The 16,658-nt window shown below is 57.7% G+C and overlaps 1 non-coding gene across 1 annotated transcript; it reads left to right on the top strand.

Annotated features, from left to right (window-relative positions):
* The first annotated feature begins 4,607 nt into the window (after positions 1 to 4,607).
* Positions 4,608 to 4,691, top strand: LOC134562261 (small nucleolar RNA SNORD45). The gene has a single exon (XR_010083130.1). It is a non-coding gene; the product is annotated as a small nucleolar RNA SNORD45 (small nucleolar RNA).
* Positions 4,692 to 16,658: the final 11,967 nt, after the last annotated feature.

A 16,658-nucleotide genomic window follows, 5' to 3' on the forward strand; every position in this document is an offset into this window, starting at 1 on the left:
CATTTCACGTGACATATTTACAGTTTGTGTTTATTATTTAACATACTATAATCCATAATATCCATTCCACCGGGCAGCAACTGACAGAACAAGGGGACACAGTCTCAAGCTACGTCAGGGAAGGTACAGGTTAGATATTAGGAAAAAGTTTTTCACTGAAAGAGTAATAAAGCACTGGAATTTTCTTCCCAGGGAGGTGGTGGTGTCACCATCTCTGGATGTGTTTAAAAAAAGACTGGACATGGCACTTAGTGCTATAGTCTAGTTTAGGAGTTAAGGCATAGGTTGGACTTGATGATCTTAGAGGTCTCTTCCAACCTCATTATTCTGTGATTCTGTGATTCTGTGATAAGAACATGAATTAACGCACCATATTGACCACAGGGAATATTATCCTGATTTTGTGACTTCAGAGAAAGTGGATTTGCAGGTATGGGAGTGATTTGCCAAAGCAGCTTCAGGCAGGAGTGGGAGCTGAAATACTAAAATCCCCAAATTCTGCTGTCCTGGAGGCAACCTGGGCTCTGCCTGGGGGATCCCTGGATCCCTCCTGCACTGAACACACACCTGGATGTGCTTATTGCCTCTTATGGGTCATTGTCACACTAATTTTTCCAAGTTTTGCCTCTTCCTGCCCCCTGGCTTGGTGCAGGGAGGGGTCACAGGTGTGCAGACTCTGGTCAAACACCTTTCCCAGCTGCTGGCTCACCTGTCTCTGGTTTTCCCTGCAGATCTAGGAGGGCACAGCACAGATCCAGCGAGTGATCATTGCCCGTGAGCACCTGGGCAGGTACAAGGCCTGAGGGATGCACCAGCTCCAGGCCTGCTATTCCAGGGAAAGGGATTGTGCTGCATTTCTCCATCAGAAGAACATGGGAAAACCCCTTTTCCATCCAACTCCTGTTCTTGTGCCTGACCCAGCACAGGCTCTGGGACCCCATCCATGCCCTGAGCTCATCCCACTGACTGATCATCCCAAACATCCCTAAACCCCACAGGGATCTTAGCGCTCCTTCCAAATCTCCCTTTGGCTTTCAGCAGCAAAGGAGACAAAACCCTTCCCCAGCAAACCTGGATGAGCAAACCTGATGGTCGGATTTGGGCTGTTTCCGTGTTTTTAATGGCACTGATCCACTCGCTTTGATTATTCCTGGGGCTTGGGTGATGGCAACTGAATCAGCCTCAGGGAACTTAAAAAACCCCTGACTTTTCCTCCTGTGGAAGGGCCCAGCTGGCTGTGGCACTTAGGCTCCAGGGCCCCAGTTCCCAAGATCCACAGGAAACACTGTAGGTTTGGAGCCTTTCAACAGCCAGATCGCAAGAAAGACTAAAGTGAATCCTTATTTCCCATGCCTCGAGCCAGAATTCCTTGTTACGGGTCCATGGTAATGACGGTGTGTGAGGGAGGCTACGTATGTGCTGGGAGGAAAGGAGAGGGATGGGGCAATGGGAACGGGAATGAACTGATCCTGTGGAAAAGCGTGCAGGAAATGGGCTGGGTTTGGGCATGGCAGTGTGGGCTGAGCTGGGCCTTGCCCTGCAAATGCCCTGCAAGGAGACACGGCCTCATTCCTGTGCACACACCGGGCAGCATCAGCTTCTCCCACCTGGCCTGGCATTCCCAGCTCCTCAGGCTGCCCCTGAGGGCGCTCAGTGCTGGAGGCACCGCCAGGCACGGAGCTGACCCACATCCAGGCATGTTGGCCACCGGCGCTGGGGCTCCAGGGAGAAAACCAGCACAGAGCTGGGGCAATCTCCAACAAACGCTGGGAACATCTGGAACGCTGACAAACAGTGTTTAGAGCTGTGAATACCCTGAACATTCCCAGCCAGTGCTCACTCCTGCCTTCAGCCATCTCCTTGTGCAAGTGGTGTCTGAGCCATGAAAATACAGCCTGGGCTCTGAGCAGTGCTGGGGCAAAGGTGTGTCTTGGCAACATCCCGGAGCTGGGACGCCTTCAAAGGGGACAAACTGGATTTAGGAGGCTCATGACCATAACAGGATCATTTGAGGAATGGGATGTTCCCCAAACAACCCCCAGAGACCCTTGGGAGATCCCTTCCTCTGATGTAAATGAGTTCTCAGAAGTCATTAAATACGTGCATGAAGTTGTGGGAACGTTCAGCAAATCCATATGAGTTTTGGAAAAGGGATGGATTTGTATTAGTGACACAGAGAGGAGCTGGTGTGTGAAATTGCTGGGGCTGTGTGATCCCAGTGCCAAAATAAAGCTAGGCCTGCCCTTAATATCGGAATGAGAGGGTTGGAAAGCTTTTCCCAATGGTTTGGGGACAGCAGGGAGACCAGGGCAAGGTGAGGGAGTGTCGTGGTTGCGGGGGGGAGGTCAATTTTTCCAGGGGGATGTGGGCAGGCCAATCAGTGACCAGGTTTCTGCTGGCACCTGGATTGGTCACTCGGAGGTTTGGACACGCCTCTGAGGACACAAAGAGTTAAAAGCAGGACTCCAGGGGGGGTCGGCCTCTTTAAGGTTCTGGTTTCAGCAGTGGAAACATCTCCTCTCCCCTGCTCAGCTCTGGGCTGAGTGGGGGAGGGGGACGCCATGTGGCTGGGCTCAGGAAAACCACGCGGAACTGAAGTAAGCTGGGGCCCTGGGGGGAGAAGAGAGTGGACAGGACTCTGGAACTGAGCTGCCCTATCTAGGATGGAGGGGTGGAAAACTGTGGAAGTGCCTTCGGTGTGGGCTTACTCCCCGCCCCCCCAAACTCTGGGAGAAGGTGCCCAGCCACGTGGGAGTTGCTGAGCCTGGGAGTGCCTCAGCCTGCACCCTGCCGAGAGCTAGAAACTGTTAACCCTTGCTTGGCAGAAAGAAACTTTTCTTAGACATTGATTCTCATGACTGGTGGTTTCGGAGGAGAGAGGGAAGCGGCCTGGGACCGAGATGATAAAAGGAGATGAAAAAAACCCAGATAGGCAGAGATTGAAGAGGAGTGGCTTTTGAGCTGGACTTTTCTTGCATAATGTTAGCCATGGACTGAACTTAAGTCTCTTTTGAACATAAACTGCATTTTGGGTGGATACAGCTGCCCCTGCTTTTGCTACAGTGACTGGCACTTGAAGAGTGGAGCGAGGAGAGAAGAGAGGGGGAGGGTGTGGTGGCGCCCTCTGCCCTCAGGGGAGACCTGCTCTCGGAACCCGGCCCCTGGGGAAAAAGGGGAGAGCTCAGCATGCAAGTATCCTTAAAAGAGCCCTGTATGCAGTTTCAGCCTATGGACAGCAGTGAGAGCGCTGGACATAGGAAAAAGAGAGTGTCACCCTGGCAGACTTCTCCGGGCAGTGCCACGGGTGACATGGAAACACATAAGGGGTGGACCTATGTTTTCTGAAGAACAGTCTGTGGTGCGAGAGAGACTCCTCTCTCCCTTGCTTAATTGAAGATTGGTTTTTTTGAATGGTGATTGTTTGATTTAAAACCCAAAGGTGTGGTCTATGGAGAGTAATGTGTGTGGGGTGGAAACTGGGAGAAGACATGTTCTGAGAAGTTTTTATTTCTGTCTCTGTGTGTGTTTAAGAGTTTTCTGTCTCTGTTCTTATGTAATGTAATAAAGTTTTGGTGGTTTTTTTTGTTTTCAAGATTTAGGCCTGCTCTGCTCTGTTCTTGATCACATCCCACAGTAGTTGTTAGGGAAAAAAACATATATTCATGGGTGCATTAACATCTGGCCAGTGCTAACCCATGACAGGGAGGCAGGTGGAAAAGCCATGGTGCTGCCCCAAGGGGATCCTTCCCCCGGGCCCAGAGAGCTGCAGGGAGGAGAAAAAGCTGAGAAGGAAACATTTCCCGGAGCGCTCGGGCACGGCCCCAGGGGGCACGGCCCCCGCAGGTGCCGATGGCGGGGCTGTGTAAAGGGCCACCCTGCAGGGATGGAGGGCGAGGGAGGAGCGATGGGGCCGGCTGGGGAGGAGAGAGGCGGAGGCGGGCGGATCCCGGCGGCAGCTCCTCCTGCGGGAGGATGGCCCTGGGAGCGGAACCGGCGGCGGGAGCGGCCGCGTGGTGCGGGACGGGCCCGGGGCCAGGTGGGGATCCCGGGGCCAGGAGGGGATCCCGGGGACAGGAGGGGATCCCAAGGAAGGGAGGGGATCCCGGGGACAGGACGGGATCCCGGGAGGGTCGCGGGGCGTCTCGTTGCCGGCAGGGGCCCCGGGCGGGGAGCGGCGAGAGTCGCGGGCACGGAGCCCCCCGGGCACGGAGCCCCCCAGGCACGGAGCCCCCGGGCAGACCCCCCGAGGGTGGCGGTGCCGGGGCTGTGGCAGGGGCCGCTCCAAGGGCGCGGTGCCGCAGGCGCTGCCCCGAGCGCGGCCAGGCCGGAACGGCGCGGCCCAGGGCGGAGCGGCCGGGCCGGGCCGGGCGGCCCAGGGAGGCCGCTCAGGCCGATGGCGGTGCCGCCGAGCCGGGGCCGCGGGAAGGGCCGTGCCGGGGCGGCCCCGGGGGGGTTTTGTCCCGCTGGCTCCAGCGCCGTGCCAAGGGCTGCGCCCCGGGGCCCAGCTGCAGCCGGAGGGAGCGAACCGCGCTGGGAACAGCGGCTCGGGGCTGGGAGCGCCGCGCCAGACGGGGACGGGCACGAGGAGGAGGAGGAGGCGCTTGCCGGGCCCGGGATGAGCGCTGGCATGTATTATCTGAGCCCAGCTGATGTCTCTCACCGCTTTAGCTCTAGAATTCCTCTGAGGCCCGGCAAGCCGCCGATCCCTGCGGCAGTGGAGCTTTTCCCAAGGGTGGGATCGAGTCCCCATGGCCGAGTTTGAGGCGGCTGGAGGAGAGGGGGCCCCGGCTGGGCTGTGCCCCATTGCCAGGTGGGGCAGGTGCAGCTGTGGCTGAGGCGTGGGGTTTGTGGCCATGAGGGGCTCTCAGGTGGCCCCAGTTGCCTGCTTTGGGAGTTGGTGGCCAGGTGCATGTGGGAATGTTGGCTCAGGGCTGTCCCTGAGCCCCGTGTGCTGCAGAGCTGGGCAGGTTCCCCGTGTGCAGCGGGGCTGCTGCAGCTGCAGGTGGCAGTGAGTGTGCAGGAGGGAACTGCACCTCTGCTCAGCCTGGCCCTGAGCCTGCAATGTTTTGTGCTTCTCACAGGTCTGCACTTCAACCCAAGACATTCCAGCAGCCCAGAGCTGGGATCCAGACACAGCGCCTGATCCTGCCTGGGGCTGCCCTTGGATCCAGCTGCTGCCAGGCTCCTCTCAGGCATCTGGAAAGCTGGGGCATCCCTCCTGCACCCCATGACCCAACAGAAGTGGCTTCCCCATAAACCTTGTCTGCAGCTTCCTGGGGAGCTGGGAATGCACAGCACAGGGTGTCACCCCCTGCTGGGGAGCTGGGAATGCACAGCACAGGGTGTCACCCACTGCTGGGGAGCTGCCAGATGAGTCCCCAGGGCAGAACTGGGTATTGCTCTTGCTCCTATCACAAGCTGTGCCATGGCTCAAATCCCTCTGATCCTGGCACCCCTTGAATCCACCCTGCACCCCTGGGAAGCTTTCCCTTGCAGTCAGCCCCACTTAATTTAAGGAGTTTGTGCTTCATGTGCGCTCCACCTGCACCTTCGGGTGCTCTGGGATCCACCTCCACCCTCAGGGGCTCTGGGGTGCCCTGGCTTGTGCTGGGGACAGCAGGAAAGCAGAGGGGGCTTGGGGAAGGAGCCCCCAGTGAGAAATGGGGAGCAGGAGCTTGTATGGCTGTGCTAGAAAGCTGGGAGGGCTCTTGGCAAAGGACTGATGGTGCAGGAGAGCAGCAGGAGCCTTCCAGGGGGGAAGCAGCTTTGCCATTCCATGGGGAAGCTGGGCCCTGGCACCTGAGCATCAGGTGCAGGGGCTGAGGGAAGCAGGTGGAGCTGCTCTTTCCTGGATCCTGCTCCGTGGGATCTGCCAATGGCCATGCCATGGGATCAGCGCTGTGCAAGAGCCATTGGGAAGGGGGGTCAGGGCCAGCACTGCTCCTTTGGGCTCCCCTTGTCCCCCTCTTGGGCCAGGATTGGGATTTGGAAGGGATGAGGAGCCCTAGCTGTGCTGCCTGCCTGCTGCAGCTGGGAATTGCAGTGCAGCTGCTCCAGTGCCCTTGGGCACCCTTGGCATCTCCTCCTCCTGCTGCCCCATGAGCCGCGTGGCTCCTTCTCCTGCAGCTCCAGCTCCTGCCACGCCTCCTCCCTGGCCCTTGCCAGCTGCTCCTCTTTGCCTTTCAGCCCGTGGCCCTGCAGTTTCAGCTCTGCCTTTCCCAGGGATGGGCTTGCAAACCCAAAATGTGCCCTGGCCTGTCCTAGACACTCTGATGCCATCCCAGGGTTTGAGGTGCTCCAGCTCAGATCTTGGCCCCCCCAGCTGAGGTTTGGGCCTCTCAGACTGGACTTTGGGATCCTCAGACCAGGGCTGGCACCCTTGAACTCTTGTTGCACCTGAGGGCTCATTCCCCGCCTGCCACTTTCCACCCCAACCCGAGGCATTTCCTATTTTTCATTGCAGTTTCTCAGGGAGGAGCTGGGGGTGTCTGCAAAAGGCCGATCCCAGTGCTGAGCAGCAGCACTGACGCTGGTTTGGAGTCGGGGGTCAGTGGGTCAGTGACCATGACCCCCTGTTTAGTTGGTTCTGAAGTGGCTGGTTTTGCACTGGCTGGTGGATTTTGGGGGTGACACCCCAATCAAACTGGGGGAATGTGTAGAGGAGGGGTTTATTTGGGGATACAGAGAGAAAAGGGGTGCAGAGGGACCCCAGGGTGGGTTTAGGCTCTCCCTTAGGTGGGGAGGGGGTTGGAGGGAGCCCAGGTGGAGTTTTGGGGTGTTTGGGGTGTTTTGGCCTCTTAGGCATTGGTGCTGCCTGGTAACAGTTGTCTCTACAAAACTGGGAGTCCCCTAAACCAGAAACCTCCCAAAATCTGCCCAATGGGGGCTTCTTGTCATCAACAGACCTACAGAAATACGTTCTGAGCACCAGGAACAGCTCCAAATTTCAGTTCTCCAACCCACTGACCATCAAAATTAGTTTCTTTCCACCTTGCACCCTCTAATCCAGGGTGCAAATCCTCCATAAATGGCCCAAATCAGAATCCTTTCAACCCAAACTCCTCAAAGCTTCAGTTCCCCCATCCAATCGCTCTAATCCAGGCATTTCCCATGCACCGTTGCCCAAAATTGCTGTCCCCCCACCAAAAATACCCCCCAAATTGGGGTTTTCCAACACTTTGACCCCCCATAGATTGGGTTCTCCGCCTTACCTTTAAGGCTGCTCCACATTTACAGCAGATTCCCTCCAGTTTAGTGGTGCAGCTTCACACCTGAGAGCCCCATTTTTGCCACACCCTTGATTTTAGGGTCTCCTGGGGGGCTGGGCAGATCCTGGATCTATGTGGTGACCCCCCACATTCTGGAGCTTTTCTCTCTATTTTTCAGGTCTATCTCCCGTTTTCACAATTCAGCCTTTGTTTTTGGGGTCCAGCCCACAGTTGGGGCCCCACCGTTGTTGGCCCCCCTCGGATTTTGGGGCTCACCTGGGGGGCCAGGTTGTCCAGCAGGACGATGTCAGCCCCTGCCCCTGCAGCTGCCAGAGCCTCATCTGCACTCGAGCACTCGACCCCCAACCAGCGGGTGAAGCCTCCGGCCCGGCGCACCCCCAAAATCATCTGGGGAAGAGAGGGGGGTCAGGGGGACCTCAGAGCGATACCCAATCCCTCAGGCCCAAGATGGGGTGGGGAAAATGGGGAGGTGCCCCCAGTCATTGATTAAAATTAGGGTTTCACATCACCCCCAGCACTGATCCCCACAAATTGGGGTCCTCTCCCCAGATTCCCCCAATTCAACAGTGCCCACTGACCCCAAAGTTGGTGTACCCCCACCTACAATCCCCCACAATTCTGGGATTACCCCCCAAACTGGGACCTCACTGTCTCCCCAGTCCAGGGGTCCTCCCACATCAGTCCACACCCAGAATGCCCCAATCCAGGAGTCTGTCCCAAAATTTGTACTCCCCTCAAATATTGGTGTTTCTCCACCACCCTTGAAATTCAGGGTACCCCAAACCATCCCTCTCCTCAAAATGGAGCCCCCTTGCACCAATACCCGCCCCCATTTCCTCCAAACCTCATGTTCCCCCATGCAACACCCCCAAAATTGGAGTTGTCACATCCATGACCCTGAACCCACCAGTTCAAGGGTCCCTGCACCCATCTCCTGCCAAACTGGGGTTCCTGCCAACCCCATCTTGGGGATCCTCACCTAGCACCCCACAATCCAGGGGTTTGGCTCCTTCCCATCAGGCAGATGTTCACCCAGGGTGGCATCCAGGCCAGCAGCTGGTTCTCTGACAGGCTGTGGGGGACATGGGGACATTGGGGGATCACCATGGGGGGAGAGATTGGGAGATCATCATAGGGAGGGGCATGGGGGGGGACATGGTGGGAACAGAGGATGGATGGAGCCCATCAGGCAGATGTTTACCCAGGGCAGCATCTGGTTCTCCAACAGGCTGGGAGGGACACTGGGGGCATGAAGGGGTTACCCTGGGGGGACAGGGGGATGAGGGACACCACAAAGACACAGGGGGACATGGTGGTGGGAGACATTTGGGCCAGGGATTGGTTCTTCAAGAGCCTGAGGGGTCCATCAGGAACATCTGGGGGTCACCATGGGGGTGGGGCACACGGCGGGACATGGACAGGGGATGGAAGGTAGGGAAGGGGATGGGTTGCCTTGGATGAGGACATGGGGGGATGCATAAAAGTGACACGGGGACATCATGAAGGGCATGGTGGTGATGGTGATGATGGTGGTGGTGATGGTCGTGTGATGATGATGGCATTGGGTGGTGATGGTGGTGATGATGATGATGGAGTTGGGTGATGAAGATGATGGTGTTCAGTGATGAATTGGTGATGCTGTTGCTGAAGATGGTGATGGTGTCAGTGGTGTTGGGTGATGGTAATGGAGGTGATGGAGTTCACTGTGGTGTTGCTGATGAAGACCAAGGTGTGGATGAGAGTGACGATGATGGGGACAGTGATGGTGGTGATGATTGTTGGAAGCCTGGAAACTGAGAATTTTAGGCTTTCTGTGCTAACAGGCCCTGACCCTCAGGCAAGCACTACATTTGACCTGAGGCCATGGAAAAGGCTTCCAAAATCGAGTGATAGCACTGGGATTATGGGTGTGCAGTTTGAATAGAAGTGTGTGATGTCACAGGGTGGAAAACTTGGATTATAAAGTTAAAGTATATAGTAATATATAGAGAGCAAGATGGAGGATTTAGGGCGTAGGCTAAGTTCTTTCATCTTCATGGTTTTGGGTGGTATATTGTAATTGGGTAAGAAAATCCACATTGTGGACTACGGGTGTTTGGTTATTGGGTGAAAAGTAAAAATAATCTAGGTCTCATTTCATAATTGGAGAATTTGAGCTTAAAAGACCTTGGAAAGAGTTAGAGACAGAGCCGCTTTTCAGTTGTCAGCTAGAACTCACAACTTGTGAGACTGTACTAAAGATAAGAATTAATAAACATCTGAGTCCAAACACGAACTGCGTCCCTCAAGCAATTAATCCCGGCTCTAACAATTGAAGAAAAGGAGATATCAAACCCATCGATGATGATGATGATGCTATCAGTGTCACAGTGACGGTGTTGGTTGTGTTGGAGTTGACTGGTGATGATGCTGGTAGTGATGAAGATGAATCTGTGGGTGATGAGGATGAAGATGCGGGTGGTGTGGTGGTAACGGTGTCCATGGTGGTGTGTAATGGTGATGGTGTTTGTTGGTGTTGATTGGGGTTGGTGGTGAAGATGATGGTGTGGGTGATGAAGATGGTGATGACAAAGATGATGCCGATGATGGTATTGAGGATGAAAAGGAAGGTGTGGGTGATGAAGACAGAGGTGTCACTGATGAAGATGATGGTGTGGGTGATGAAGATGCTAAGGGTGATGGTGGTGTTATTGGTGCCATGGCAACGGTGTCAGCGGTGTTGGATGATGAGGATATTGGTGATGGAGTTCAGCACAGTGTGGATGATGGCAGGAGTGAGGAAGATGAGGTACGTGGTGATAAAGATGATGATGATGGTGACGATAGTGTCAGTAGTGTAATGGTGATGATGTCAATGGTGTGGGTGATGAAGATGAAGGTGATGAAGAAGATGAGTGGTGATGGTGCTGTTGGTGGTGGTGATGATGATGGAGGTTGATGGTATTGAGTGATGATGATGGAGGTGTGGGTGATGACCATGATGATGGTGGGGTGAGGTTGATGGTGTGGGTGGTTGTGGTGATGAAGATGATGGTGACAATGAAGGCCACCCCCACTACTTGTTGAGGGCATTTCACATCTCCATGGGCACCAGCACTGACAGCGCCGTCGGCACTGGGGCCCCAAAGATGTCACAGTGCAGAGCCTCAAAGAGCTCGTTGTGCTCTGGGACCTGCATGGAGAGGGGCTGGGGGGTCACCAGGGGATCACCGGGCTGGAACACTTAGGGGACACCTTGGGGACACCCAGGGAGGACTCTTGGGGGCTGGGGAGGCTCCACTAGGGTTGGGATTGAGGAGCAGCAGTTGTCCGTCCCAAACACTGTCACCACAGGAGGACTTTGCCATGAGACAAGCACAGAATGGAGCACCCGAAGATAAGATCAAGGTGGGACAATTGTCCGGGTCTTATCCCAGACCCTGGGGGAGGTAAACAAAGCTGGGGGAGCAGAATGGATCCCTGGTGCTGGACAGGGAAATCCAACCCATCCCCCGAGCTGGAATTAGCTCTGACTGGGTCAAAGGACACTGCAGAGGGGCAGATGGCGACCACCAACTCACGGCCACTGACCCCAGAAAGCTCCGGCTGACAAGAAGAGACAGCCTGAGCTGGGCCTGATCAGCACCCAAGGCCAGGGAATTGTTGAAGCAGTGGCATGAGAGAGCTGGGTAGCCCATGAGCACTAATTCCTTGGTTTGCTCAAAGGGGTAAACAGGGAAAAGTTCGGAATGACCTCAGGACCCCCCACCACTGAGAAGCTCAAGGGAAGAAGGACCAACAGGACACTGCTGGATCCATGGGTGATGCTGCCCTTCTGACTGATCTCCCTCCCTCCCTTCTCCCTCTCTTCCTGCCCTTGCTCCTTTCTCCCCCTCACATTGGATTGTTCACTGAATTCCGTGCTATTGACTTTGGCTCCTGGTCCCGTTTGCCCCTGAGTTTGGGCAGAGGCACCTCAAGGATGGCATCTGAACAGCCGGGGGTCCTTTCAGTGCCCTTAAGGCCCTCCCTGCCCACAGGCATGAGCCCAGCAGTGCTGATCCCTGGGCAGGGAAGCGCTGTGGCTCCAGGCGGCAGCAGAGGAGCCAGGGCTCCAGGCTCCTGGCCATGCTCCACTGCTGCCGCCAGCCCAAGCTGTGCTCCCTGGGCATGGGGCTCCCAGAGCCCTGGGCACAACCTGCTGCCCTCTGTGCCCCAAAGCCTGCGTGCTCCAGAGGCTGCTCTGGGTGCCCCTGGGCCCTGCCAGCTGTGGGAGGACATTCCAGGCTGTCCCAACCTGCCCTGCCCAGGGCACCAGGCAGGGGGGAAGGGACAGAGAGCCCTGGCAGCCCCCAGAGTCGCTCTGCTCATGGTGGGGGAGGAAGCGGAGCCGGGCAGGGCTGAGAGAGGGACAAGGAACACACAGGGACAGGGAATGTGGAACACACACAGGGACATGAGAACAAGGCCACACGGAGAGCCAGAGCTGCTTTGCTGAAGCCATTTATTGATTCTTGCAGGGACATTCCCAGGGCTCCCAGGGGATCAGGGCCTTCTCCAGGGATGATCATCTCCTCATGCTGCTGCAGGGGGACAGGACACGAGTGTCACCACCAATTCCAGACCTGAAAGGCAGAACCCAAATTAGGACCCTTCTGTCCACTGGGACATGAGAGGGCCCTTGTCCCCAGCCCTCTCTGCAGGGCCCTGCAGCAGGAGAAGGGATTTGGAGCCCTGCATACACCTGGCACTGCACTTGGCTCTTGAGCTCCATGTGGCTCCCAGAGCCCCTCAGCCTGGAATATGCCAAAAGCTCCCACAGCCCTCCCTGCTCCCACAGGGACACTGGGTGTCCCCAGAGCCCCCCAGTGCAAGGAAAGCCTTGGGGACAGCTCTGTCCACCTCAGCCCAGCACATGGATCAGGGACAGTCCCCTGCATGTCCCTCTGCCAGCGCCAAGGTCTGCACAGCCCAGAGGGCTCAGGGATGTGCCCTGGCCCCTGAGGATGTTTGGTGGGGCTGGAGAGCCCTGAGGATTTCTCACCAGGGCATCCAGAGGGGCAGCCGGGCATCACTCCTGCAGAAGCTTCACCTGCTCAGCCATAGCAGGGCTGGGGAGAAAAGCAGGGTTAGAACCACACTGGAGGGTACTGGGGAACACTGGGCGATACTGGGGTATGCTAGGGTATACTGGGGTGTACTGGGGTACCCTGGAGGGTCATGACCAGGACAGGGGAAGCTCTGGGCCCAGCAGAACTCCAGGTACTCACCCTAGACCTCTTCCCTTGCCGGAGGTGTTCCGGTTTCTGTAGAGACATGGGCAGATGTCTCTGGTCACTGGGGTGTCCCCAGTCCCAGCAAGGCACAGGAGGACCCAAACGGCTCCAGTTCCCACACTGGTGCCCCAATTCCAGGACTTACCTTAACGCATACACCCCAACCTGCTACTGCACCTCCCTGTGGAAGCAGAGAAAAGGATTAGTCTGGAATGGCCCTTGTGGGGCTCAGAGGATCACAGGCGTCCCCAAGCCCCGTGGCTGGCCCCGGTCTGAGAGGGAAAATCCCTTCTGCTGCCCCCAGTCCCACTCCAGGCAGTTTCCCCTGATCCCTGTTCCTGCAGGGACCATGGTGGGGATGGAGACAAGGAGAGCGAGGGGACTTTGGGGCCTCCAAGGTGGATAGGAAAGAGTAGGACGTGGGGAACCCAAAGACAGTGAACTGGGGGGAGCTGGGGGTCCCAAGGGATGGGGCTGGTGGTGTTGAAGGGATGGGAATTGGGGAATGTGGGTGGGGAGGCAGGAATTCCAGTGGGGGGCCATGGGGGCTGAAGTGGGGGGGTAGGTGGGGGCAGGGGAAATCCTGAGCAGAGGAGCAAAATTGCTGGGTTTGGGAGGGGCCTTGGGAGTAGCAGTCAAGGAGGGGGATTGGGGGACACCACTGCCATGGGCAATGAGAAAGGGAAAGGACTGGAGGGCAAGAGGAGAGGGAATGGAGTGGCCTTAATGCTCTTTGGGGGTGACTGGGGTGCACTGGGCTGGGTGGGAATGCAATGGGGAGCCTGGGGAAGGGGCAGCCTTGGGAAGCTCTGGGGTACACTGGCATGCACTGGGGTGCACTAGGATGCCCTGGAGGGTGATGGCCACGAGAGGGGAGGGTCTGGGCGCAGCAGAAGAACTCGGGGTACCCACCTTATCATTCCCAATGCCACCAGCTTCCTGTGGAGAGAGCATGAGGTGTCAGTGTTCACTGGGGTGTCCCCAGTCCTGGGAAAGGTTGGGGGTGACCAAAGTGCCCCCCAGTTCCCACACTGGTGCCCCCAGCTCCACGACTTACCCCAGCACACACAGTTTCACCACTGCCATCCATGTCGGCCTGGGGAAGGAGAGCAAAAGGTTGGTGAGGATTGGCCCTTGTGGGGCTGGGGGCACACAGGTGTCCTCAGCCCCCCGGCCCAGGGCTGTTCCCTGCTCTGGGCAGGGCTGCCGGGCAGAGCCCAGCAGAGCCCCTGCCTTGGGAAGAGCCCCCAGTGCCGAGCCCAGCCCGTGGCCCTGCAGCCTCACCTGGCTCTGTGCTGGGAGGCACAGCAGCATGGAGAAGAGCAGGGCCACGCCGAGCACAGCCACCTTCATCTTCCTCTGGCACTGGGCAGCACTGCCTGAGGCTGCAGCAGGGCACCGGCACCTTTATCCCTGCCGGGACTCCTCCCTGCCCCCTCCCCGACAGCCCCCAGGCCAAAGCCCGGCTTGGCACAGCCCCCAGCCCTGGCCACAAGCCCAGCCCTGCCCAGAGTCCATCCCAGCTGCGGCAGGGATCCAGTCCCCCTGCCCGCATCCCTGCAGCTTCCCGCACGGGGCAGCTGCCCCTGCAACGGCTCGGGCACCCGGGGGGGCCAAGGGGGGCAGGCGGGGATCCAAGGGCAGCGTGGGACCCTGTGGGGACAAGCCCCGCTCCAACACCATCCATCCTCCACCAGCCCCCAGTGCCACAGCCCCCATCTCCCGCCGGCCCTGCCCTGCCAGAGCGTTCCTGGCAGGACAGCCTGGAGCTGAGGCCAGCCCCAACCCTGGTGTGTCACAGCAGAATTGTCCCTGTTGCCACTGCAGCCTCTGGCCTGAACGGGGAGCTGCCCTGAGCCCTCTTCTCGGGGCCCCAGGAGCCCGGGATCAGGGAGAACGGGGAGCTGGGAGCACAGCGGGGTCCTGGGCCATGGCAACAGCTGGGAGACTGGGATCTGCAGGCTCTGCAGGCACTGGGGAGCGCTGGGCAATGCTGGCACTGGCACACAGCTCCCGCAGCGCCCCTGGCCCCAGGGATGGCCCTGCGCTGCCCTGCTGCCAGCGCTGGCCCTGAGCAGGGCTCACCTCCCCAGCCGAGGCTCCCGTGCTCCTGGCCCAGCTCAGAGCCACTGGCCCGGGGAGCCCCGAGGGCACAGATCAATGACAGCCCCTGCCCAGGGCTCCCACCAGCTGCCAGCGCCTCCATTCTCCACTGACAGGCCCTGACATTTCCAGCAGATCTTCCCTCCTCACAGCACACTGACCACACAGAAGGCACCTCTTGTGGCACAGGTGGCAAAACCCTGCAGACACCTGACTTGACTGTTGGCCTTGGATTTTCCCCAGGAGCCAGCAGGAAGATTTTCCTTTGGCCTCTTGGTGCTTTGTGCCTCCTTTGTTGGAGGATTGAGGAGCGCTGACCCAGGAGGGGCCCAGGGGAGGTGAAGCTGCTCAGCAGAGGAATTTCCAGCCCCTGCACACCTGAGGGGCCATTCCAGGTGCCCCCAGCTGGCAGTTGATGGGCTCCTTTTGCAGATCAGCACTTCACTGAACAGGGCTCAGGGCTGATTGAGTCTACCAGCACCAAATTCAGGGAAAACACCAAGCTTGGTGGGCCTGTGGATCTGCTGCTGGGCATCAAGGCTCTGCAGAGGGATCTGGGCAGGCTGGATCGATGGGCTGAGGCCAAAGGTGTGGGGGTCAATAAGGCCAAGAGCTGGGTCCCAGCCTGGACTCACAAGATCTCCATGGAATGGTCCAGGCTGGAGGAGACTGTCTGGAGAACTGGGAAAGGTCCTGGGGGTGCTGGTGCCAGTGTCTGAAGATGAGCACAGGTGTGCCCAGGTGTGTCAGAGGCCAAGGGCTGCTGCGCTGTGCCAGCCATGGGGTGGCAGCAGGAGCAGGGCAGTGACAGTCCCTGTGCTGGGGCTGTTGAGGCCCCTGGAGGGCTGTGTCCAGTTCTGGCTCCGCATGGCCAGAGAGACCCTGAGAGGCTGGAGCATGTCCAGGGAAGGGAACAGAGCTGTGCAAGGTGCTGGAGCACCAGGAGTGTCTGATGGAGCCAGGGGGGCTCAGCCTGGAGAAAAGGAGGCTGGGAACCTTCTCACTCTGCACAACTCCCTGACAGGAGGGGCAGCCCGGTGGGGTTGGGCTCTGCTGCCAGGGAACAAGGACAGGATGAGAGGGAACAGCTTCAGGCTGTGCCAGGGGAGTTTTAGCTTGGACATCTGGATGATTTTTTTCCCTTTCCTGGAAAGGGTTGTCAGGCCTTGGAAGTGGCTGCTCAGTCAGATGATGGAGTCCCCATCCCAGAGGTGTCCAAGGAACGCCTGGATGTGGCACTCAGGGCTCTGCTCTGGTGACAAGGTGGGGATCGGTCACAGGGTGGCCTTGATGGTCCTGGAGGGCTTTCCCAACCTCAGTGATCCCAGGATTCTGGGATTGTCCTGGAGAAGTACTTTTTGTCTTTTTTTCACCCTTCCAAGTTCTGGACTCGAGCTTCTAGTCTCCAGGGAGGTTCCCCATCCCACTTCCTCCTGTGCAAGCCCCTGTCCCACAGACAGAACCATGGGGTGACACATGGGCTGTGGCACCAGTGCCCCTCCCTAGAGCAGAAATTCTGCATGGCTGAGACTGTGGTCAGTAGGAGCAGGAAAAACATCCTTCCTTGAAAGCTGGGGTAAGTGTGGGGCCAGTTTCTGCACAGCTGAGACACATTCCCGAGGGAGGCAGGGACATTCCCAGTTCCTGGAGCTCGGTGGCCTGTCCAGCTCATTATCCCCCCGCTCTTGGTGAACATCAGTGCACTTTGCACAAACTCTCTCTGCATGGACAACGTGTTCTGGATTCCATCCAGGGATTGGGATGGCTGCTTGTTCTCCAGGGTGCTGTGAACTGCCTCCCCCAGAGGTGATTCCCTCAGATCCTGGGTAGATCCCTAAGCAAGAGCTCCCAAGATCTTGCTCCAAGGGATTCCTGTCCTTCCCAGTGAGCAGGAGCAGCTTCCACAGGCTGAGGACTGCAGCCCTATTCCCAATGCCACTGGCAGCGCCCATATCTCCATCAGGGAATGCCCAGCTGGGTTCTTGTCATGGGTTGGCACTGGCCAGATGTTAATGCATCCATGAATATATGTTTTTTCCCTAACAACTACTGTGGGATGTGATCAGGAACA

Source organism: Prinia subflava, chromosome 26 (assembly GCF_021018805.1).
Source record: "Prinia subflava isolate CZ2003 ecotype Zambia chromosome 26, Cam_Psub_1.2, whole genome shotgun sequence".
In the NCBI taxonomy this organism is placed as follows: domain Eukaryota; kingdom Metazoa; phylum Chordata; class Aves; order Passeriformes; family Cisticolidae; genus Prinia; species Prinia subflava.